At 40.3% G+C, this 27,739-nt stretch overlaps 2 pseudogenes; one reads left to right on the top strand and one right to left on the bottom strand.

Moving 5' to 3' along the window:
- Nucleotides 1-1,558: 1,558 nt before the first annotated feature.
- LOC139442199 (tryptophanase-like) lies at nucleotides 1,559-3,740 on the bottom strand (annotated as a pseudogene).
- Nucleotides 3,741-19,387: 15,647 nt separating this feature from the next.
- LOC139442535 (tryptophanase-like) lies at nucleotides 19,388-20,843 on the top strand (annotated as a pseudogene).
- The last annotated feature ends 6,896 nt before the right edge of the window (nucleotides 20,844-27,739 follow it).

Below are 27,739 nucleotides of genomic sequence, written 5' to 3' on the forward strand. Positions count from 1 at the left end.
CAATTGTGTTGGGTGTATGTGTTATTGTCTCCGGAAGTGGTCATAACTCCTGCAGTGGAAGGTAATGACAGTCTGGTCTGGTGAGGTTAAACGTAATCTTACAGTTTATTGTTTGTGATCCGAGTTTATTGTGACTTTTAAAAAAACAATCTAATTCCGCTACTTCACTGTATATCCACTGTATTACACAATACACTACATGCACCTTCTTGCTACTGGCTTCGACATATTGCCACACAACATTGATTCCCAAGCTTAACGCGAAGGTTAACCAGGAAATCGGTTTGTACAGAGATAAATTGTGAAAAGCAGTAAATAACGACAGCTCCATATAATTTTTGCCAATAACAGTGCTCAAATAAACTTGAAAACTAAGCTGCCTTATAGCAACACCAAGTCATTTTCAAGGTAAATAAATACAACAAAAAATAATGTAAATGCCATGGTAGTAAAGAAAAGTAATTTGAAAACTACCTCATCATAATGAATAAATAATATATATATATATACAGTAAATAAAGGCGACAAAATCCTTTCAATATAAACAAGAAACCTCTGCAAAAAACAGAGTTGATTGTAAAATTCCGACTATATTATGAGTACGTGTTCACGAATCACTATCCAATAATGATGATACCAGTTGTTCGTGAAAAGATGAGCGTATCTTGCTCCACCGGTAACACCTGTCACGTACACATGCATAGACAAGTCAAAATACAACAAAAGGGAATTGTCGTCACTGATCCGTCAAACATGGAAAAGACGTCCACATGTCTACCATCAAACGTTTTGAAAGCTTAACTGAGGCCTTGGATGTTGTAACCTTGGACGAACAAGGAGTAAGAGTATGAATCATATGACGCTCTTTGAAGGCTTGTTAGAACCTCAAAAATGACTATTGGAAAGTTGAAGTCATTCCTCACACAGTATTGTGGAGAGTGTTGCATAGATCTAAATATGAAACAGATGAAGCGGTCTCACTTGACTCTTTCATTTCTAGTTCAGATAGGTAAATAAATGGAAAGGAATAGGCTGTTTGATGGTTATTAAACGATATCGGATCATCAATATCCCTGAAGCTTAAGTTTAAGTTCTTGGACAAATTTCCTTGTTTTGACCAATCCGAGCAGACATTCTGATTCATATGCATAAAGAAACAGGTTAGCAAGAAGGAGAGTGCAATTGGTGCCCATGGGGATGTCTACTTCTGCCGAAATGTCTTACTCCAAAATTTTAGACAGACGTTATCAAGGAGGAAGTCCAGATATTATCTTTCAGTAAACGTCAGATTGCATTTGCTGTTATTTTTGACAAATTGACCTGAACCCCTGAAGATAGATATGTAACTATATCTATGGTACCCCACGCTTTGAAACAAGAGACCCATGGACGAAGGAATGAAGCTTTACCTTCAGTACGTCATGTGAATAAATGAATGTTCAAGAAAAATGAATGTTCAAGTCTGTTAATCTTCAAAGTCGATACCTCATAGTATGTCAATGCTCAAAAGACATACAGTGAACAATATTAACCAGTAAAGGGAAGACATCAAACAAATCTAACCAACGATACATTTCCTCACAGGCTCCATGATAGCTGAGAAATAATGTTCAGAAGGGCTCTTGATGCATACACCAGAAATACTCCCCCTTTTCTCCAAAATTCTCTTGAAAATACCTCCTATGTGTATGAGATGAGACAAGGTGTACGTTCTCCTTGGTATGCTGAGTCGGATAAAGTGCTGTTGCTGGGGATTCTCTCGTTTATTGGTATCATCGACTTACAAGACATCATGGAGATGTTTACATCGTATGCCACCTTCTACATACAGGGCACAGTGCAGGGCCCAAGCTGGATACTGCTCTGTGGGAATGTGGGGTAAACATTTGGCAGCGTTAATGTAGATGGCACTTCCTACTGGCTCTACTAATGTGACGCCGGCCTTCTTCAAGATGTCTCCAAACATGGTCAAGCTTTCAATTCTGTACTTCAGATACCTGTCATCTGTTCCTTCCCAGAGACCTCTAGCTACAGCTTCTATATCCCGGCTAGATATCCCACCATGGTTGGAATTGCCCTCAATGTAGATCATTCGTCGTTTGAATTTTCCGTATATATCAGAGAGTCGAGTAGCGAAAAAGCCACCAATGTTACACAATCCATCCTTTTTAGCAGACATGTACATTCCATCAAAGTAGGAGAACATTTCCAGAGCTATATCTTTAGCGGGAACATCTTGATACATCTTGTTTCGTGTTTTAATGAAATATGCATTTTCTGCAAAACGACATCCATCCATAAACAGAGGAATATCATGCACCTGGCAAATTTCAGAAACATGTTTGATGTTTTCCATAGATACTGGCTGTCCTGCTTGATTGTTGCTGGTCAGAGACAAGATGACAATAGCCTTGCCTGCATCCACCTCTCTGAGCTCTTCCTGTAACCGTGCACAGTCAAGATCTCCATTGAAGTATCCACCAACAACTTGTTTGCAAGGAACATCTACCACTATCGCTCCACTAAGTTCAGCATTTGTACGCCCTGTGATATACATTGTGTTACTGAATACAGTGAGACCTGGCCTAGCTAGACCTGAGAAGAGAATATGTTCTGCTGCTCTTAGTTTGAACTAAATCACATTTGGCACAATGTGGTGAAGATTAATTTAGTTGAAGCTATACATGTTTATTAGCAACAATATTCCTAGCGATGGGGGATTTTGATCTGACCATGCTTCTTAAGTTTATATTAGTTATCCATTTGACATCTTAACAAAACAGCAGACAGGGGGACATGTATAGCAGTATCTCCCAAAGTCTCATAACTGTGCTTATGTTAATAATGCAACTAAATCAGAATTGGTAGATAGTGTGTTTTTAAGTTCTTGTGCACCTATTTCAATAAAACGCTGACATCAGTTAAGTCAAATTATTACATTCATGTGTATGCTTCCGTCTGCATATATATTTGCATGCAAATAAGTGTTTGTGAGGTCCACTCAGAAAGACTATTAGATTACATACAAGAAACAGAAGGTTGTAATTATTACAACAGCTTGAAGCGCTTTAACATGAATATGTTATCTTTACCGTGAGAATTGACAGAGTATCATAACAACTGTTGCATAGATATATAGGGCGTTTGACGTTCTCCTTGTTTTATATTTGTCGTGGGAAGGCATTGCTTTCGCAACGAACTGATTAATCAGGTGGATTCATGGGTACATGTGCTTGCACTTGTCATCGTTGTTCTTATCTACAAGTACATGTAGCAAAAATATGAACTGTTCGATTGGCATTTTTAGAAATTCAGTCAAGACAAGATATTTTGTGGATGACAACTTCCTCATTCAATTATGATGGAACGTTTCGTGTCGGTATAGAACCTTGGACTCTTGCTTGACAACGGTATAAGGATCTCTACCAAAACTTAGCATCATAATAAAAAATTGCCATGTATAAAATATTTGGTCTTAACTGATAGGAAAATTACATTACCTAGTCGAAGTTTGAGAAACCATACCTTCTGTGGTGTTCTTGATATTGATAACTGAATAAATAGTATATCTAGATTAAGGAATGGAACCGTTACAGTCATATCATAGTCTGTTCCTGACACATGCTTTCCACTTATCACCACATCATGGATCTTATCTGAGTCACATGCTTTCCACTTATCACCACATCATGGATCTTATCTGAGTCAATAGCCGTCATATCCTTGTCTGATTCTGCCATACTTATGGTACCGATTCAATTCAAAATGTATATTTCAAAACAAAAAAAACCTCCCACGATGGAACGTGAAAATGTGCATATTTTCACAAGTATTTGAAATGATTATAACTTGGTAATAATAACAGAAGAGGAAATCATACAGTTCCGTTTACAATTCAATAAATTTAGTTACGTTCTCAACGACAGAATATTTATTAGAAAACAGCAAATTTAAAAATTTATAAAGATTTGGCCGTTTACAATGATAATCAGAAATATAAACACATCTAGTATTTTCGAAAGCTGAACATTTAAATAGATAATGAAAGTCGCCTTCCATCGCTACCGAGTTTTCTAAGTTCTCTACATGTGTTTTTCTAGTTTCTGCGAATAAAAGTTGGCTCCGAGACCTAAATGTCATAATTGTATCTGAAAAGTATTTCGGAATAAGAAAGTATTTTTCAAACGATTGGGCATATATTAACAATTTATAATAATTATCTGTAGAACATTTATATATTGTCTCTCTTCTGTTGTATGAAAAGATCTTTGAACGTTGCTACGACGATGGAGACCAGCCATTATTCAGATACAGAACTGGGGTAAGATTTAAGCTTAACACAGTTATTCAAAATATTCTTCATGTGACGTAACCAGTCGACATTGTTAAAGGCTGTAATAGTGTATTTAATTCCGTACGTTAAAGAACGCATGAAGGCAATTTAATTGGGTAAATAACTGTGTCTATATTACACCAGCATCTGATCATTTTTAGCTATTGTAAGATTAACAGGGAATCATCCTAATTCACAATAAACAATGAAGCTAGTTTCAGGAATTTTAAATGAAGCTTTTCATTTGAGAATGCAAACATACCTTTGTTAGGATTGGATAATAAATGTTTAATGGGTTAGAAAGTTAATACCAAAGTACACATAGTTATGTATTATATTTAGAAACAAATTGGAACGATATCTTTTGTGTATTTCCAGGTCCTCTACCAAATATTATAACCTAAGGTTTTTTTTATATATTTTCATTAAGCTTCCATAGATCGCAATCCTCTTTAAATATATTAAGGGATGTCTGGAGTTCTTTAGGGTTGTCTCCTTGGAGTATTGGATCATCAGCATATAGTTAATAAGCAATTTAATGCACATGTATACATACTCATCACCCACACAGTTGATATTGAAACCTTCACACATCCTGAACTGACAAGATTTACATCTAGGTTATTAACAGTTATAGAGTATAGTAATGGCGATAAATTCCCCCCAGCCGGACACCCAAATAACTAAAAAAGGTAATTAGATAATTAATTATCTACCATCACAGATGATTTGATATTACTGTATATCTTACTTACTAAGATAAAAATTTACAATCTGTATTATGAGATAAAATTTTATGCCAAAGGCCTACCCTCCAAACGCTGTCAAATGCTTAAGTCAATTCCATGAAGGCACACATTATTTTCTTTTAGAAGCCTTTAAGATTTATGCTGACATATTTTAAATGAAAATATTATCCACTGTTGAGACTTAATCCATAATCAGTATTGCTGGCATCATCGTGGTATGAGTCATTTATGTTTTTCTAAACGTAATGGAATACTTCCAAACTGGGGGTACTGTACGTGTTATCTTGTTGGGGTTGTTTTGAGTTTTCCACAATTCTTCCAGTGAATATTTATGTTGATTTCCTAACATATTACTAGTTTCATTTTTGCATTTTCTAATATGTTTCTGTAAACATTTTCTATATAGTTTTCCTTCATGAGGATAAAACGAACAATTTACTGGGTTTCTGTCTTTCTTGTAGCGCTGTTTCGATTTGCGATAATACCGTCTCGTGTCTCTGCATACTTCATGAAACCAAGGGTTATATGTTTTACAAGAAGCACGTGTTCTACCTTGATCCGTCATTTTCCAAACACCAAATGTTTTACCTGCTGCCTAATCTAGAACGCGCTAACCTATTGACCTAAATCATGACATCGGCATTATTATATAACGTCGAACCAGCGCTTTACCTCCACATATCAATATAATCATTGTCCTTGTTATTAAGCACTAAACTTGATTTATCCAACTGGTATATTGTTGGTTTTGATTGGTCATCAGTTGTTCATGCTTGTCAACTTTGTCCTGTTTTTTTTTGCACAATTTTCTAAGGCGAAAGCGACTGTACAGTGTACAACAGAATAAAGGAGTGAAAAATCAAGAATATCAAAGTCATTGTTTAAAGATATACATGGTGCAGAAGCAATAAAATAATCAAGAAGACTTTTATTATGACAAGTAGTTTTACCTATTTTGTAATCATTACAGATGCGGCCATTGCATATGAATAAATTAAGGTTTCTACACATTTCAATAAGATGTTTACCATTATTATTCGTTCTACCATTGTCCATACCATATCTCTCTTTTGATATGTTGTCTTTATCTAAAATTAATTCAGAGTCAAGTTCTTTTCTCATTTTTCTCATTTCAACCAAACTCATCCAAAATAAATTATCAACAAGAATGTAGTCATTCGCATTTGATGTCCTGGCATTAAAACCGCCGATCAACATGGGTTCGCCTTCTGTAACCATGACACTGGTTCGGTCGGGCCATTATTCATCTGCAGCCACCTCACTATAAAGCTAAATACTGTCAGGTAACAGGAATGCGACTGGCTCGTGTCCCTTCCATGATTACCTGTGACGAAATGTCATCGCGACGTAGCGAGTAGAAAAGAGTAGAGATTGCCAGTAGTAGGCTGGGAACTTTAGTCCATGCATCTCACCTCCTTTTTTTGGTTTGTATTCCAAGCCCTTGATGAAACACAGGCACAAGCGGCGTACTTGAAACATCCCATCAATAATTCTTGTGACGTCACTCTATTGTTCTGAACGTGCATCATTTCCAACGAATAATTTCAGCCAATTTGTATACACCTGATCAACATGAACTATTCCATTCGTTCAATACGTGCATTCCGTTTGGTACCCACAACATCCAAAGTTACAACCGCCTATTCATTTTGACTTTGGTGTAGTTGGCTTTTTGACGTTGGCTCCAGCGTTGAATTATTTATGTCAAAGAAAGAAAGTCCGCGTGTATTATATTTCCACCAACACACGCTTCTTCGTCCTTCATACCATAATTTAGCGTAACCACTGATTCCCCGTTAGTTTGTTCACTGTTGTATAATTCCAACCGACCAACCTACTGGCTGGGTATTGAAACCTCCCCAGTGATATCTCAGGTTGATGGAAGATGCGCGATGTCATGTGAGATGTTGTTTATTGTCTGTACAAGTATTCGCCAAGGAGAAACCAGGTCTTAGTACAAAGGGTAATACCTTGTGTTATAGCCAATCCCCACTCAATCCAAACTCTCTTGTTTTGTTGTGTCAAATATTCCAAACTAAACTATACTGGCTCTCATGAACATCAATATCTACTTACAATTATCATAAAGTGAATTATGATATGTAAAACACATATGCGCATTAAACAGTAGAATTTTTAATAATGCTCATAAACGTATACATACAAATTCGAATTGCACATCTGCCATAGTACAACACAATTACTGAAGGGCAAAAGAAAATCACGTACACAGTTCTGTATATCAACCCAAAGTTTAGGACATAGGTTTTGCATCAGAGATGACAGGAGTTCTGTTCTGGCAACATGTTAATATGGTAATGACCACTTGACTTTTGATGCAACGATAGCGATCCGACAGAAGCCACACTTCGCTCGAAGAGGACATGCAAAGTGTCCAAAGCGTGCGTTTCATTTCATCTTGTGTTTTGGATCCTGACATTGTGGATCGTCCTGGATCTGGTGAACAAAGCAAAAGGTGGGTAGGGCTCAATCATACCCCACGACCTCTACTACAACATATTTCTAAGTTCAAAACGTGAAAATAGCAACATGTTCTCAGAAAATCCATAACAAACATAACAAACCTTTGCACTGCACCTCTTCTTGTGGTATGGAAACTGTTCCCTAAATTTGAAATGAATCCATACAGTCTTTTTCAAGTTATATGCCGCACAAACGTCTCAATAAAAACATTTTAGGGTACAAAATAAAAATTAGATATATATTGTTTTCAAATCTATATATATAACCCCGCTCAAGTAAGTGGATTTCTGACGTCAACACAGACCACAAGAACCAGCGTCTGATAGGACCACACGCGTCGGTTACAAGCTGTACTCGGAGCGAGACGCTGTAATTCGTTTTAGGTTCAATCTTAATTAACAGTTTTGTAGAAGTAGTTGAAATTAATATCTAGTATCAGTACAAAACCCCTTGATTTATTCTACAGTAATGTCAATTATGTTATAGGAACACATGTCACTGTAGGCCCGTGAAGATACGGGTTAGAATAGATCTTTACCAACCCATGCTTGCCGTAAGAGGCGACTAACGGGAACGGGTGGGCAGGCTCGCTGATTTGGATGATGCATGTCATCGTATCCCAATTGCGTGGATCGTTGCTCGTGATGTTATTCACTAGATTGTCTGGCCCAGACTCGATTTTTTTTCAGACCGCCTGTCATGAAGCTGGAATGTGGCGTTAAACAACAAACAAAATCAAACATGTCACTGCTATGTTGTCTTACCTGTTTGATAGAATTATTAATTAATATATAATATCAAAATACCTCTTAAAATAGAGTGAATACACTAAACTAGCCTAAAGTCCAACTTGCTGAATATTATTGTAGCCTGCAAGGAATCATATGTCAACATCAATCTTAAGGATATGTGTGATTTAACACTCACCGTGTTCAAAGAATGTATCTGTTAATGGCCATTGCAGTTTGTGAAACATGTTGCAAATTCCCCTGAACTATATGTGCCACTATCCATATATTGATAAAACTTGAAATGTTTAATTAAATTTCCGTTGTGCAAGGTACTAATTAGGTTTAAATAATGAACTGAATCCAATCAGTCTCGAAAAGAAAAGAAACAAATATGTTTTAAAGAATTGATATTAATGTAAAAGCCTGGTTACATGTCTTTCCCAGTGGGCGAAGCCTCAGCGTGATATTGTCATTAGTAGAATGCACAAACTGAAAAAAAGGAAACAGAACTGGAATAAAGCCATTCTGTCCCACCCATCTGTCATTCAACGTCTGGTTGCCCTACATGAAAAGCCCTCGAACAATATAACCATTGTTTGTATGCTATTTACATTAATTGTTTGATCCAAGAATTTGGTATAAGTGACACATCAAATGATGCCACATATAAGGCCAATGTGTTAACGGAAAAAGAAATCTGACCAAACCGTGCATCAGTACTATCAACTTTTGGCTTGACTTTAAAACCTGAAGACATGTCAATTCCTTTTTTTGTACTGAATTCCAAAGCTCCGTATAGAGTGAGATATGTTGGTGGCAACTGGTCCTATGCACAACGCTCAGCGCACAGGTCACAGGTCACAGGTCACAAATCAGGTGAAGTTGATAAACGTCGGTCGCGGAGAGTCCTTGGATGGGTCACCAGCTTCTCTGGAGAGTTTCAAGGCCCTTACAGTTTCAACAGTTGACAAAAAGTCTTTTGAATTATTAATGCCTTTCTCAAAAAAGTATTGTTTCATTTGATAAAATTTAACTTTTCTACACGATACATGATATTGATCCTGGATTCGGTGAAACTTTCCAATAAAACTAATTCTTGTTTCCTTCTAAATATATTCACACATATACATTTTACTCTCTCCAAAAACTCACAGCAAATATCAATCCATTGATTATCCGACCCGTGAAGATCCGGGATAGAATAGGTCTTCAGCAACCTGTGCGGGATGGGGTGATTAGGCTCGCTGACTTGGTTGATGCATGTCATCGTATCCCAATTGCGTAGATCGATGTTCCTGGTGTTAATCACTGGATTTGATTGGTTCAGACTCGGTTATGCTCAGACCGCCGCCATTTAACTGGAATATTGCTGAGTGGGGAGTAAAACAACAAACGAAACAAGCAAACTGATCTGATATAGCCATACATAAGGTTTCTGTGATATATTTATCACTAGCATCGATGGTAATGAATGCTGTATCTACTGCCTTTTCCAGTACATAGGATGTATCATCTTATGACCAATTATATCAAAGTAATCAGCTGTGTCGCGGACCAAGCTTCATCAATAGATCACTTTCTTACTGATCAGTTGCATGAAGCGGGCGTGGATGCACTGTAGGAGGAAAATATGTGGACTACAAAACCAATACGTACATCAAATAACTCAGATGAACATACCATATACTCGACCACGCTAGCGTCTTGGTTCCTTATAAAAGAGAAATCCCCATCACGCGTATCTGACCCACATCTTTCGATCATGATGTGGATATTAAGAACACCGCAACTATCAGTCTATAACTTGAATCTTGAGAAAGTTTTCATTCTAAAACTATACATAAAACATCCCACATTTTGTTACCATTACCTTCCAAGCATTCAAGGATATCGTTTTCAACAAAATGAGGTAGCGTACCAGTTCTCGGGTTTAAATCACCTTCAATTATGATATACACTATAATACATTAAGATGACGTGGGCAACTGATCATCTTGTAATAGTGACATACCGCGTGTTCAGTGACGTTACTGGTCATTACCAGAATGAATATATACACCTGCATACAACAAGTCCTTCGTTTAAGCACATATATCCATATCTAGTAAAATAAATACATCACCATCACAAACTTTTGAACTTTTTATTTCACCTGAGAATCGTCCCCGGGTAGATAACCGCTCACCATTATTTTGTGTATGCTAAGAAACCCGAACGAACCACTCAGATCTGTCTCCTTCGACTATGTCAAATAAAATTAGAACTATTTCATGATCATCCAGCCAGGATTTAAGTACAGACACGTTTCAGAAAATAAATGGATGTCGCCAGTCATCGAGGAGGAAATTTAGGTGTTGCTGTATGAAGCACCCTATAATCACCGTCGCCTTGACTACCCCCCTATCAATCGTTTGTCTTCTCTCTGGAGCAGGAGCTTGACGTTAAGATGATGTTATGTCGTTGTGAAGCCACAATGACTTCATGCCATTGTGACCTCACGATGATATAACGGACATGTGACGTCACGATGATGTAATTCCATTGTTCCATGACGAAATGTTGACGTTATGATTTTACGATGATATATGACGTTGTGATACGACGATGATGTGCTGAGATTGTGACGTATTGAGGACATAATGACATTATCACGCTACGATGCCGTTATCTGAAATGAGGTTCCAGATTATTGTACTTATAAAGCGATGTGTGTGTGTGTGTGTGTGTGTGTGTGTGTGTGTGTGTGTGTGTGTGTGTGTGTGTGTGTGTGTGTGTGTGTGTGTGTGTGATGCCGATCTATGGTGCTAGCCTACTGAGATACTATGCCGCAGTTTAACAGACTCATTATACTGACTCTGAGCCGACCAGTCCTTGTCGTCTTAATGCCGGGCGCGCGTGCCGCCTCCGTGGTCTTGCGGTAGAGCGTCCGCCCGGGGAGCGGAAGGTCCGGGGTTCGATCCCCGCCCGCGTCATACCAAAAGTCGTTTCAAGATGGTACTTGTTGTTACCCTGTCTGGCGCTCGGTATTAAGGGGCTAAAACAAGGACTCGTCGGCTCGGAGTCAGTATACTGTGTCTGAGTGTATGGTATCTCAGTGAGCTGGCACTATAAATCGGCATCAGTCCGGACTAGTACAAGCAGCCACATACGCGCGCTCACACGTGCATGCACGTCGCTATATAAGCGCAATAGTCTTGGACGCGACGTTAAACCCAATTTCACCTCACCTCACCTAATGCCGAATGCCAGGCAGGGTTGCAACAAGTACCATCTTTTGGTAGGATGCGGTCGGGGTCGACTCCCCGACCCTCCGCTCCCAGGGCAGACACACCACCATTAGAACACGGAACGATGCCGTCATGATGTTTTGACGTTACGATGATGGAATGACATTGTGTCGTCTAGAGATTGTAAAGTCATTGTTGCCTAAAAATGTAAACATCAAATGTAGATATAAAACACATGACCTGTTGACCACAAATGCTAAAAGGATTTTAATATGATTATGAACGAGTTCTCCTTACACGTCCATGCCATGCTATCTTGTGACCGAGCAAATGTTAATACACCGCCATTGATAAACAACATGCCATGTCAGGGACGTTCATGACCACAATCCAATTACGTGTTTCACTTATGCAAAACACCCAAGGGTTCACGTACTTGATTAACATCCATATCATGTTGTTAAGTGAATCAGGTGGGTGAAAGTTCTTGAAGCACTTTAAATAGGAATGCGTATTTTTAAAGGACGCCCAGTTTTCAAGCGTATACCTCTGTATTTAAAGGACTCCAGTTTCTCAAGGGTATACGCATGTATATAAAGGACGCACATTTCTCAAGGCGATACATCTGTATATGAAGGACGCACATTTCTCAAGGGTATACGTGTGTATATAAAGGATGTATGTTTGTCAGGAGTATGCGTATGTATAAAAAACGACGTATATTTCTCAAGTGGTATATGTATTATGTACATAAAAGAAGTATATGTCTCAAGGCTATACATATCTATATAACTTACGTATGTTTCTCAAGAGTATACGTGTTTAAAAGACGTATATTTCTCAAGAGTATACATATATTTATTACAGACGAATATTTCTCAAGACATCACATTTCTATATAAAAGATGCATGTTTCTCAAGGCAAGGCATATGTCTCACATCGCAGACTGAGTCTGGGCCTTATGTCAACATCAGTTTCCCTTGTACTGCTTCTGTCCCTCTCGGAGGTCAGAGGTCACGGGCACCTATTGGTCCCCCCGGGTCGGTTGAGCATGTGGAGGGCGGGGTTCTCTGTTCCTGCAAACTACGGTGGTAATCAACTGTTCTGTGGAGGGTTTTCGGTAAGACGTTTACGTACTTAGGGGTGCAGGTTAGGGACAAACTCCAGAATGCCCATATGAAGGAAACACTTCTTGCATAGCACAAATGTGGACTTAAATAAATCTGAAGTTCAGAGCTGAACGCTTGCAATGGAGTTGTAAATATGTATGCTGTACACGTCTTTTCTTATTCTGTTGGTGTTGTTGATTGAACGAAACAATAAATTCATTGTATTGACACCCTCACACGAAGAATCATGTCTGACAATAGATCCCACAATCCTCGATCTTCCCTCAATCGCTTATATTTAGCAATTATAATCGAAGGGCGTGGTTTGATTAACGTGGAGGCTCTTCGTGATAGAAATCTATTGTGCACTTTTGCATACACGTATTTGTCTGATGATCCACTTTGAAGTATGTCAAGACTAATAATGAAAACAAGGTATTCCAAAGGCACGGTACGGAAATGTGTGTCAACCTAGCGAAGTGCCACATCAAATAGGCCCAGACTCAGTTTGTTCCAGGAGAGGCTATCTGAACCACCACTGCATCGAGTTATGATCATGAAAAGTGTGTTGAGAGGATCAGCAACCCTCCAGAGTCCTTCGCTTGGGTGAAGTTGGCTGGCCTGAAAAGTGAAACAGAAGGCCTTCTGTTTGCTGCCCAAGACCAGTCACCACCACCCCCCCCCCCCCCCCCCCCTATATATTCGAAGCCGTCAATGTGTGATCTTGCATCAAAATGTAAAGATGAAAAGTAGATTATGCAATGAATTTATTGAGACATTCAAACACATTGCCAGTGGATGCCTAGCCTGGCACAAACACAGTATCTTAAGTGATATGATGGCGTGGCTCGGTCCTTTTATTACCGTCTTCGCCATGCGTGTCCGACCCAGATTCAGTAGAGGTCGTCATGGAAAATTATATATATAAAATTGAAATAGGCCAGTATACAGCCTCAGACCTATCCAGGCCAACCAGCCTGATCTTGTCCTTTTTGATAAATCTAATTAAATCATTATATCATTGAATTCTCTGTCCCTTTTGACACTAATGTGATTGGCAAGATTCAGGGAAAACATAGCAAATATGCGGACCTCCCTTACGAGTTGTCACGCTTGCATCCCAAACAGGAAGTTCTCCGACTCCCCATTGTTCTCGGTGCCTTTGATACCTCCCAATCTGTTGACCGACTATGAGAGAGAACCAGGATTTTCTGCCTTTCTGATAATCTAGGTAAAGCAGAAGGCTGCACTGTTGGGGTGTCTTCATATTCACCGGAAAGTTCTTGGTGGATTCAACAAGACACGTTTCCTGGGAGAAGTCCCGTAGGCTGTCTGAGCTGCATATGGAGGGGGAACGGCCCTGAGCTGATGATGAGCCTAACCAGCCTGACTGTGCCAGGGTCACTCAAACTCTCTTGTCTGCATTTATACATTTTAATCTGTATAATTATAAAAACAACAAAACATATTTTTATATGTAAGGCCTGAGTTGCTGGATCCATAGCGAGCTTGGAATAACTATTATGCGGTATAGGGTACTGTTGTATTGTTGTAAGGTGCATTGAGTGCAGGTATCAGGCTGTATATTTCGCTGTCACCATTGCTGTAAATAACGTGTACCAGGGGTTACTTGCGGTTGTTAATTATTCGTGTGATCCATTTCAAGAACCAGTGGGAGACAAATGGCGGCAAGTGCGGGACCTGTGGCGACCCGTATCAGGGACCACTTTCAAATGATGTCGGGGAGTACGACACGGGGACAACTGGCGCCCAGTACACACAGGGACAGGACAATGATGTCACTATCCAGCTAACAGCCAATCATCTCGGGTACTCGATGAAGCTTTGCGCTGACGGAGACCTAAAGACAGACGCCCTTCAGACGTGTCTCGACAACACAGTTCTGAAGTTGATAACGCCCTCTTGCGTCAAAGAGAAGAACGAAATAGGGTCAGAGGTGAAGGCTTTAAGTTCAAAGCAAAGCTTCCTGTAGGTGTTTCTTGTTCTCACTGTGTGCTGCAGTGGGTCTACCGAGCAGGTATGTGTACGCTTTTACATTGATTTGCTTAACATAAAATTTTGTGAGGTTCAAAGCTTCTACATTTCCAAGCAGCCAGCTAAAAAGGCAATTCATAACGTCAACGCCAGAGTATAATCAATCTCGAATATATGCCGAGACAAATTCAAATAGTAATCGAAATTGTTTATGTCACAAGGCATCATGAACAACCACAGCCTGTGTGCACAATCGTGGATCCGCATCGATGTCCCCATAGTATCAAAAAATGAAATTCTTCTTATCCCCTGCATACTTAATCAAGACACAACACCATTAACATGGGAATACGCTGAGTGATACACGGCCGATTTATTTGCGTATAGAATAAGACAAAGATATTCATTTATACACATTTGTGTATTTATTGTCAGCAATCTGCTATGAATATTTACATTTTGCTGAAGCCCGACACGTAAAGCCAGATATAAAAACTTTTATAAGAAAACATCTGGAACCGTGTTCCTTCAACGGATGCAGCAGCAAATACTGGGGGTATACAGTATACTCATGACATGTATATGCAAATCCAAACAGAAATACTAACAATTCATGAACATATGTTACAAATGAATTTCATAATTTATTACATACAGTGCAACTCGCATAGTATATGCAGTATTATCAAAAGCAACACTGTATTATAAAGGCCTTCCGGCCAAGCAATATCATTGCATCCAACACTGCACACTTTCACAATAAAGCAGCGCTGTATTATAAAGGCCCGCCTGCCAAGCAATATCATCGCATCCAACACTGTACACTTTCACAATAAAACAACGCTGTATTATAAAGGCCCGCCTGCCAAGCAATATCATTGCATCCAACACTGCACACTTTCACAATAAAACAACGCTGTATTATAAAGGCCAGCCTGCCAAGCAATATCATTGCATCCAACACTGCACACTTTCACAATAAAACAGCGCTGTATTATAAAGGCCCGCCTGCCAAGCAACATCACTGCATCCAACTATGGACTTTCTCAATGAAGCAACGCGGTATTGTAAAGACTCACCAGCCAAGCAATGGCATCACTTACAACAGTACACATTACCCTCAAATGTGCATTCCATTTCTTCGACTATCTGCAACACATGAAATCATTACATCATAAAATGAAGAACAATTTCAATATACATGTTCATCAAATAAATATAAGAAACAAGTGTGAGGCCGTGCATGCACAGTGAGCGAGAGAGAACAATTCAAAAGTGTACTACCCCTTATATACTCCCTTAATCACGCCACCTAGGGGCACATAATCACCTTGATTGACATACTGCTAGGAGAAAATAATTTCTATCTTATTCATTCTTCAAACGAGAGAAATATTATTTCTCCTTATCCCCTACATACTTAATCAAGACACAACACCACTAACATGGGAATACGCTGTGTTATACACGGCCGAGATGTACAAAGAAAGTTATAGGCCTAAGGAAAGTGACACTTTTATTCTGTTATCAATGCTATCTTTCATGTAACCATAATTAGCGTTTTCGCGTCTCCAACGACCATGACGTCGTTTGAACATACGATCTGGTATACCATTATTTGTAGCTGTAGTAGCACCACCACTGCGTAAGCTATGCAGACCATACTTCTTGATGTTGTCAACAAAGGGAGTTAAAGCATCAATAAATAGTTACCTTAACCTGGTATAAGACAGTGCAGCATTGTCCTTTTTAAGAACATACATAGCCTGAACGACATTTGCTTACATTCCTGAATATGTACTGATCACAATCTGGATGAATAGATGCAGTTTGTAAATATCTCTCCACACAGGCTACTGGACACAGCTTGGAATCTGTCCTACTAATAACAAGCCATGCGCCGTCCCTGTATATATCCGTCTTTGACATTTCAATAAAAACGACAATGTGTGACTTATAAAATAAAATATCAGATCGAGATATATGAATTAATTCTGCAGATCTTAAAAATCCGGCGAAAGTTATCAAATACACAGATACTATTCGCAGATCCATTAAAGATGCATTGATCATTTTTTAATCATACAACCGTTCAAGTATATCAACTGTGATTGGCTCCTTTTTAACCACTGGCTTAGACAGTTTGCGCCTTGCTCCTTCCAAAACATTCTTGACAAGGCTATTTTCAGTGGGACTCTCTAGTCCAATGCTACAATGAGCATGCCTTAAACTATAAAATGCCGTTATCACTGGTGATAATGTGTCATGATCATTCTGTTGCACAATAGACAACAGATAAATACCACAATGCAAATGTGAAACGGGCAACTGATCACACATATTATTAGCGTATGCCCACCTTTTCCAAGCAGCAAATCCATTGATATATTTTTTTATAAGTAGAATCTGCCTTGGACCGTGCCACCAAACCTGGTAGCTGTCCAGCTAACTGGTGCACATTCAAAGGGAGTTCATCAAGTTCATAACTATAGGCCTTCAGAAGGCTATCTGTAAATACACAACAAAATATTACCTAAAATCCACATAAAGTGCAATCATATAGAAATGCAAATCGTGTTCACCGAACAAACCACCTTTGTTTCTGCTTGCAACAAAAGCTTCTTTGGCCCTAGGCAAATATATTTGATCTTTGATTTGCAAAATACGCTCAGAATTCACATATAACAGTGGCCAAAAGCTGAATGACACTCTGGGACGACCAACATTCCAACTGCATGACACTCTGCCACGTGTTGGATTACTCGCGGTATCAAACAAATAGGGGGAACAACCCAACTAATTGTACCTCTCCAGTAAACAGTGTAACAGTCCACTGCCTGGCATCCAGGATTACCGAAACGAGAGTTAAATTGGACAACTTTTGTGTTATCATATGAAGCTAGCCTATCAACTTGATGAGGTCCCCATTTCTCATCTATTTCCGGAAAAATATTTTTGGAAATACCCCGATCATTGTAATCAATTATCTTGCTAAGATAGTCAGCTTGCATGTTCTCATGGCGAGGAATCCACTGGAGATGGAGCTCAACACTGTACTGTAAACATAGATCAAAGTTCTCTTTATATCAAACCCAGCTGTCTGCGCTCCAATATCTGTAGATACAGATAGAATGCCGTCGTCTAGGAACGTAACTATCTTATGGCCATCAAACCTCCACTTTTTGACTAGCTGTCTCATGACTTTTGTAAATGCATATAAGCAGACGTCAAACCAAAAGGCAAAACCAAGAATTTGTAGCAGCATATTTTACCTGCTTCGTTAAACCATGACCATCTTCGACACAATGTGTACACTCAAAGCCATGTGTGAGACAATGTTACATATGTACTCTCAAAACCACGTGTGACACAATGTTACACGGGGACACTCACAACCATCTGTGACACAATGTTACACGGGGACACTCACAACCATCTGCGACACAATGTTATACATAGACACTGACAGCCATCTGTGACACAATGTTATACACGGGGCACTCCACAATCACCTGAGACCCAATGTTACGTGGGGACACTCACAACAATCTGGTCTCTCTGATGCTGGAGTTATTTACCTTGCGTTCTTCCTTCAGCGCATGATTGGTGTCAACGTAAAACGTTGTTTTAAACACCATACACCGGTCATTAACACAATAGTTTTAATTAAAGGTCGCGATACTTTGCGTCCTTCCATCAATGCGTGCATGGGTACCAGCTTGAACTCAACCATTCTGTGGCGGTCATCGACACACTATTTGTAATTAAAGGTCGTGATTTCGCTAGACAGAATTTACATACTGTCAGGCTAGGTATGTGCTTGTCTCCTTTTGAGTCAGACTATTATTGTAATGTGACCAATATTATCACTTTCATTTCAAGAGGGAAACAGGATTAATCAACTTACTGTCCTCCACCACGTCACCTCACTCACTTTTACGAGGTGAGGTTTGTAAACAGTGAACATCTTAATTCACATTGTTAGATTGAAAAGTAACTATTGAAGACTGATATGAAGTGCAGTCAGATGTAGGGATATTGTGACAAACAGAATGTCGGGGCAGTCAGATGTAAGGATATTGTGACAGACAGAGTCACAGGGCAGTCAGATGTAGGGATATTGTGAATGACAGAAGGTCGGGGCATTCAGATGTAGGGGTATTGTGACAAACAGAATCTTGGGGCAGTCAGATGTAGGGGTATTGTGACGAACAGAATGTCGGGGCAGTCAGATGTAGGGGTATTGTGACGAACTGAATCTCGGGGCAGTCAAATGTAGGGATATTGTGACTGACAGAAGGTCGGGGCAGACAGATTTAGGGGTATTGTGACGAACAGAATATCGGGGCAGTCAGATGTAGGGGTATTGTGACTGACAGAATCACGGGGCAGTCAGATGTAGGGATATTGTGACTGACAGAATCCTGGGGCAGTCAGATGTAGGGGTATTGTGACGAACAGAATCTTGGTGCAGTCAGATGTAAAGATATTGTGACAGACAGAGTCACGGGGCAGTCAGATGTAGGGATATTCTGACTTCTATTGATGTCACGTAAAGTGAAAGAGGGATCGGGAAAGTGTGAATATACATGGAAGGATTTTGCTTGTTATTTAGATTTAGACTTTAGACTGTACTCAAATACAAATAAACAGTGGCAGCCGAACACATTGTGTTTCATTTTCCACGTTTTTCATGACATAAAAGTATTCACACACTCACGTGATCATGATATTTAAATGTTTATCATGATGTGTTATATATTTGTTTTCAAGGCGTTATATAACAGTGTTCACTGTATGGATAAAGCATTGTGTTTCTGAATTACAGATGTCATTCATGGGGCCATTCCGCATAAAGATGGTGGAACCCCTCACATTCCTGACAAGGGAAGAACGGATAAAAATACTGGAAGATAGCAGTTCGAATCCATTCAAACTGGATAGTCGTCACGTGACTTTTGATTTTGCAACTGATTCAGGTACCGGGGCCATGAGTCAACATCAGTGGGCAGCGATAATGCAAGCAGATGAGGGCTACTTGTCATCACGCAGCTTCAAGAAGTTAGAGGATTGCGTGAAATCTCTGACGGGGTTTTAATACATGCTACCTGCTCACCAAGGAAGGGCTGTAGAACGTCTCTTGTTTTCGATTCTGTCGAAGCCCGGAAGGACCATTTTCAGTAACACTTTATACGGCACAACACGTGGAAATGTTGATATTAATGGTTTACAGGTTGTTGATCTTCCATGCAATGGAAGTCCAGAAAATTCCTTCAATGCGAATATTGACTGTGGGAGGCTCAAGGTGGAACTGGAGACAATGGGACCAGAAGGTGCAATCGTTGTGTTGGTCGTTGCCAGCACGGGCCAATCAGGACAGCCAGTCTCAATGTCCAATATCCATGACCTGTCACAGATTTGTCACAGCTTTGATATTCCCTTGATAATGGACGGATGTCGGTTCGCAGAGAATGCCTACTTCATCAAGACACGCGACAAGGAATATAGCCTCATGTCCTGTAAAGACATCGCCCTGAAGATGTTCTCCTACTTCGACCATGTCTATGTCTCAGCCAAGAAAGACGGGCTGTGTAACACAGGGGCGTTTCTGGCCACAAACCAGCAGGATGTTTACGACAAAGCATCGATCAGGATGTTCTGTACAGAAGGGTTCAAAACGTATGGAGGACTGACGGGTAGGGATATGGAGGCCATGACAGTTGGGCTATAGGAGAACATTGATGATAAGTTTCTTCAGTATCAAGTTGACAGCACGTACATGTTCGGAGACATCCTGAAGAAGGCTGGCGCTCATGTCATCGACCCCATAGGATGTGGACTATACATTAATGGAGCAAAATGCTGCCTTCCACATATTCACACTTGCCAGTATCCACCCTTTGCTCTTCACTGCGCTTTGTATATTGAAGGTGGCATCCGTTGTGCTCAGATCGATGATATTTTGAAACTTGATGAGAGCAATGAGAGAGAGAATCCGAAACCGCAACACATTCTTCGGATCCAGATACCAAGGCGTGTCTACACTCTTAGCCACATGCTTCATGTTAGGGACATATTTAACAGGATCATGGAAAGACGTGAATCTATCTCTGGCATGCGTGTGATAGATTTAACTTCTTCTCATTATACTGCAATCCTGGAACCTGTTAAAGGGAAGATATTCGATGAGTAAAACTTGGTTTGGACCGTATTCGGGGGCCTTCAGTCACTGGGAAGACGTTCAACTTGAATGCTTGAAGCTATTATTCGGAAAAAGATTGTGAAGCTATTTCTTCGTCTTAGTTTGTTGTTTAACGTCGCACTCAGCAATATTCCAGAGATGTGACGGCGGCCTGTAAATAATCCAGTCTGGACCAGACAACCCAGTGATTGATATCATGAGCATGAGGGAGGTGACACATTTTTCAAATTATGTGATCAACTATATCATGAGCATGTGTTTATGAATCACTATCAAATAGTGATGATACCAGGTGTTGGCGAACAGTTGAGCGTATCCTACACCAACGGTGGCACTCATCACAAACACATGCAAAAGGTATCTCAACTGTTCACCTGACAAAAATATGGGAACATACAGTACAAATCAAAACAAGGAAATTGTAAACACCAAAGGCTGGAGCTGCTGGAATATTGCTCGACATGAAGGGAAAGTTGACTATTGGATAGTTGAAATCATCCCTTTTGTCATACATTCTTGTGGAGAGCGTTTTGTCACTCTGAATCTTTATGCATAGATCTAGATATGAAGCAGCGGTCTCACCGATCTCCTTTATTTCTAGTTCAGGTGGGTAAACCAGTGGAAGGGAATTGGCTTTTTGATTGTTATTGAACGATATCAGATCATCGATTTTCCTGAAGATTAAGTTAAATTAGGTTAATTGGTGCACGGTGTATCAAAAGATGTTGTGGGTGAATGGTTGCTGTCTGTTGTCAAAAACTACCATGATTATATTTCAATATGATAAATAAAAGATATATACATTTATTATATTGGTATTTTTTAAATTTAAAAAAAATGGAAAATGACATCTTTGACAGGCACAGAAGACCCTGTGAAAACTAATGGGCAAAAGAAACGACACCAAATAAATAATGGCCGTCAGTTGTCAACAAATGTGCCAAACAGCATTTGGCATGTTGCAAATGGGAGCGACGCAGGAGCACGTTGCCAGGATCAAGGGCTGCTTCAAGTACACCATCGCCAGACTCGCCACTACCTAAGGTGTGTCTGACTGATGGGTCTCCAAGTAGTGGGTATCTATCGAATGGGAGTCTAACTAGTGGATGTGTGACTGATGGGTGTCTGACTAGTGGGTGACTAACTAGCGGGTGCCTGACTAATGGATGTCTAACTAGTAGGTGTCTCACTTATGGATCTCTAACTGATAGGTATAACTTTTCTGAATGTAAACCTACATTTGTAAACCTACTCACAACCATCTGTGACACAATGTTACACAGGGACAGTCATAACCATCTGTAACACAATGTTACACGGGGACGCTCACAACTATCTGTGACACAATGTTACACAGGGACACTAACAACCATCTGTGACATAATGTTACAAGGTAACACTCATAACAATCTGTAACACAATGTTACACGGGAACGCTCACAACCATCTGTGACACAATGTTCAAGATTACACTCACAACCATCTGTGACACAATTTTACACAGGGACGCTCACAACCATATGTGACACAAAGTTACACAGGGACACTCACTGCCATCTGTGACACAATGTTACACCGGGACGCTCCCAACCATCTGTGACACAATGTTACACGGGGACACTCACAACCATCTGTGATACAATGTTACACCAGGACGCTCCCAACCATCTGTGACACAGTTACACAAGGACGCCCACAACCATCTGTGACACAAAGCTACACGAGAACATACACAACCAACTTCGACACAATGTTGCACGGGGACACTTACAACCATTTCTGACAGAAGGTTACACAGGGACACGCACAACCATCTGTGACACAATGTTACATGGGGGCGCTCACAACCATCTGTGATGCAAAGTTGCACGGGAACATTCACAACCATCTGTGACACAATGCCACATGTGTCCAGTCATAACCAACTGTGACACAACGTTACACAGGGTCAATTACAACTATTTCTGACACAATGTTACACAGGGACACTCACAACCATCTGTGACACAAAGTTACAAGGTAACACTCACAACCATCGGTGACACAATGTTCAAGATAACACTCACAACCATCTGTGACAAAATGTTATACAAGAACACTCACAACCATCTGTGACACAATGTTTCAAGGTAACACTCAAAACCATGTATGAGACAATGTTACACGGGGACACTTACAACCATCTGTGACACAATGTTACACGCGGACACTCACATGCATCTGTGACACAATGTTAGACGGGGACACTCACAACAATCAGTGAAACAATGTTATACACGGGGCACTCCACAACCACCTGAGACCCAATGTTAAGTGGGGACACTCACAACAATCTTGTCTCTCTGATACTTGGGTTATTAAACTTGCGTTCTTCCCTGCATGGGTTTCAACATAAAAAGTTGTTTTACACTCCATATTTGACGGTCATTAACACAATTGTTTCAATTAAAAGTCATGATACTTTGCGTTCTTCCATCAATGCGTGCATGGGTATCAGCAAAACGCGTTGCTTGAACTCAACCATTCTGTGAAGGTCATCGACACACTATTTGTAATTAAAGGTCGTGATTTCGCAAGACAGAACTTGCATACTGTCCGGATAGGTATGTACTTGTCTCCTTGTGAGTCAGACTATCATTGTAATGTGACCAATATTATCACTTTTATTTCAAGAGGGAAACAGGTGACTTGGATTAATCAACTTACTGTCCTCCACCACGTCACTACACTCACTGAGATAAAAGTTTTACGAGGTGAGGTTTGTAAACAGTGAACATCGTAATTCACATTGTTAAACTGAAAAGTAACTATTGAAGACTGATATGAGGGGCAGTAGGGATATTGTGACTGACAGAATGTCGGGGCAGTCAGATGTAGGTACACTGTGAGTGACAGAATGTCGGGGCAGTCAGATGTAGGTACACTGTGACTTGCAGAATGTCGGGGCAGTCAGATGTAGGGATATTGTGATGAACATAATTTTGGGGCAGTCAGAAGTAGGGATATTGTGACTGACAGAATTACGGGGCAGTCAGTTGTAGGGACACTTTGACTGACAGAATGTCGGAGCAGTCAGACATAGGGACATTGTGACTGACGGAATGTCGGGGCAGTCAGACATAGGGACATTGTGACTGACGGAATGTCGGGGTAGTCAGATGTAGGGACACTGTGAGTGACAGAATGTCGGAGCAGTCAGATGTGGTGACACTGTGACTGACAGAATGTTGGCGTAGTCAGATGTAGGGACACTGTGAGTGACAGAATGTCGGAGCAGTCAGACATAGGGACACTGTGACTGACGGAATGTCGGGGCAGTCAGACATAGGGACATTGTGACTGACGGAATGTCGGGGTAGTCAGATGTAGGGACACTGTGAGTGACAGAATGTCGGAGCAGTCAGATGTGGTGACACTGTGACTGACAGAATGTTGGCGTAGTCAGATGTAGGGACACTGTGAGTGACAGAATGTCAGGGCAGTCAGATGTAGGGACACTGTGACTTGCAGAATGTCGGGGCAGTCATATGTAGGGACACTGTGACGAACAGAATGTCGGGGCAGTCATATGTAGGGACACAGTGACTGACAGAATGTCGGGGCAGTCATATGTACGGATATTGTGATGAACAGCTGTAGGGATATTGTGACTGACAGAATTACGAGGCCGTCAGATGTAGGGACAGTGTGACTGACAGAATGTCGGGGCAGTCAGATGTGGGGGCAGTGTGACTGACAGAATGTTGGGGCAGTCAGATGAAGGGACACAGTGACTGACAGAATGTCGGGGCAGTCATATGTAGGGACACTGTGACGAACAGAATGTCGGGGCAGTCATATGTAGGGACACAGTGACTGACAGAATGTCGGGGCAGTCATATGTACGGATATTGTGATGAACAGAATGTCGGGGCAGTCAGCTGTAGGGATACTTTGACGAACAGAATGTCGGGGCAGTCAGATGTGGGGACACTGTGACTGACAGAATGTCGGGGCAGTCAGATGTTGGGACACTGTGACTGAAAGAATGTCGGGAGGGTCAGATATAGGGACACTATGAAGAACTAGAACAATCACATACCAAGCTAACACAACTAGAACCACCACAAGCACAACTCCAACAAGAACAACTGCACGAAGAACCAGAACAACCACAAGTATAACAAGAAGGGCAAGAACATCTACAAAAACAGCTACAAGAACAAGAACAAGAACACCCACAACACTTTTGGCTTAACCAGCCGCTACAATTACAAAGGAGACCTAATCACACCAACATGGCCACTGTATTCGCCCTGCAGACACTGCCTGAATTTCATGGCAAGGGACAAGATTGTGCCACAACCTGGCTCAACAACTTCGATCAGTGGGCCCTGATAAATGATATGGATGGTGGCCAGAAAAGGCAACAGACCTAGAACATCACTACCAAGAACAAGCACAAAACGAACAACACAGATCCCGACCACAACAAGACACAAACCAACAATCAGAAAAAGCAAGAAACCAGCCAAGGACCCAACCAAACAGATCAAGGACAACAACGGTCAGGTGAAAAAGATCAATTTCAATCATCTGACTATTTTGAAGTCGATAAGATCTTGTCATCGAAATGGGTGAATGGTACAAGAATGTACCATGTGAAATGGAAAGAGGATGGGACCACCTCATTGGAACCAGATTCGCATGTTGGTGAGTATGCCAAACGACAATTCCACAGCTCAAAGACCATGTCAGGTAAAAGGGGAAACGACCACGGAAATCATACTTTACAAAGAAATAGATCACAGAGATATAGTATTCCACACCTGGTATACTATTTTAATTTTTTTCGTATGAGCACATACATCATAGTGCCATTTCATCCCTCTCTTCCCCCTTTTGTCCAGGGAAATTATTGTAGTGCTGTCTTGCTATAAAAGTGCTAGAAGGTATTGTTGGCCGCTTAACCTCACCCCTACCCATGAGACAGCTACATCATTTTTTTTCTCTTTGGCACTTCCAGGACCACTGTGGATCTACTTCTTGCTACTGTTGAGTATGCTTCTCCTATTTGCGGTTTCCTCAACTCCAGATATCGTCCAGAGACTGAACTATGGTATCGTCTTCAAACCAGTCCTTACTCATCCATATGTTACATTGTGTTACAATGGCTTCATACGTTTGAACTGCCCCTCCCAGAATATGTTCACATGCCAATGCGTCCAAAATGAAATTCCGAATCACATAAATGTACCGCATTGAACAGTGTTAACACGATTGTACACTCAATTCAAACCGATGTCATGACAACACTCAATGAAACAGTCAAACTTGTGCATACATTGGTTCCACACACAACCTTTCCATCACCTAGCAAAACTAAACGTGCTATATTTTCTTTTATAGGTGATCTGTCTTGATCGCTTTCAAGCCACACTTGACGATGTAAAAGTTTTAGCTGAACACATCAATGCCCTTACAAAGGATCGTTCTCGTATCACCAATGCTTTAAGTCAACATTCAGAACATCTTTCATCGTTTATGGCATCAGTTGATAACAGGTTCCAAAATATTATTCGTGGTATGGAACAAAACCACGACGAATTATCTAATATCACATATTCGGTAAATGCAGCTCTTTCGATCCTTCAAGCTGAAAACGTATTCATGTCTTCTCTGCTTACCAAACACATGATGCAATCATCACATTTAAAACAACAACTCTACCAGCTTAGTTCAGGTGTACAAGATCTAGCAAAAGGAAAACTTTCTCCACTCCTTGTACAACGTTAACCACAGGACATGAGACACAGTATTCGGCAAATAACTGCCATTATACATGACAAATACAAAACACTGATGCACCAAAACACAAACTACTATTATTCACAGGCTGACTTCATCTTTTCTCGACACCACAAGAACTTATATATTTATATTCCCCATCTCAGCTATGAAATTACCAATTACCAATTATTTCTCTTCCTGTTCCCATTAACTCCACTTCAGCTCATGCTACCCAACTTTTAGATTTACCCAAATGTTTAGCTATTTCTTCAGAGGGTCAATATCATGTTCCCTTAACATACAAACATCTTTCCCAGTGTCAAGGATTCAAACAATTACAATGTCCTTTCAATCTCGCCTTGATACCTAACACCCAGTCGTCCTGTGTTATGTCCTTGTTTCATAACAGGGTAAAATATGTTAAACAGTTTTGCAACTTCCGTTTTCTCATCACTACCAGTCTAATTTTATTCAAATATCCCCTTCCAAAGTACTAGTTTATCATGTTCCTCTAATTTCATTGGACTGCGAGTCAGGTTTAAACATGGTAAAAGGTTGTAATTTCTGCATATTGTCCATTCCATGTCGATGTGCGCTATCTACCCAATCACAATTTATTCCTGCAAGTCTTAATTCATGCAGTAACGCAAGTGACACTGTTACTCCTTCTCATCCAGTCAATTTGGCCTTGCTACAACATTTCTTTGAGGACAATACATTAGAATCACTTACAGGAACCACCACCTACCTATCTCCTTTCAAAGTTGAAATTCCAGACTTTCACATTTATTCACACAATTTTTCGAACATCATAGCTAATGACCATAATAGTCACCTCAATCTCAGACGTGTGGCTGAGAGCGCTAAAAAGGACCAACCCATTCTCCAAACACTTACTGAACCCTTATTGGATGGTCAAATAAACGTACAAACGTCATGGTTAGATTGTAAATCTATGATTTCCTATGCTTCCTTATTCATGGTATGTGTATTATCCATTATCAGTTTTTGGATGTTTTGAAGATTGCGCGCTCTTACAGCAATGATAATACTGTTTACACAAACTCCATCTGCCAAAGCCTTGGGAGATCCGACCGTTCTATCCTTTAAATATTCAT

This window comes from Haliotis cracherodii, unplaced genomic scaffold, assembly GCF_022045235.1.
Source record: "Haliotis cracherodii isolate W230 unplaced genomic scaffold, xgHalCrac1.p SCAF_5, whole genome shotgun sequence".
Taxonomy (NCBI): domain Eukaryota; kingdom Metazoa; phylum Mollusca; class Gastropoda; order Lepetellida; family Haliotidae; genus Haliotis; species Haliotis cracherodii.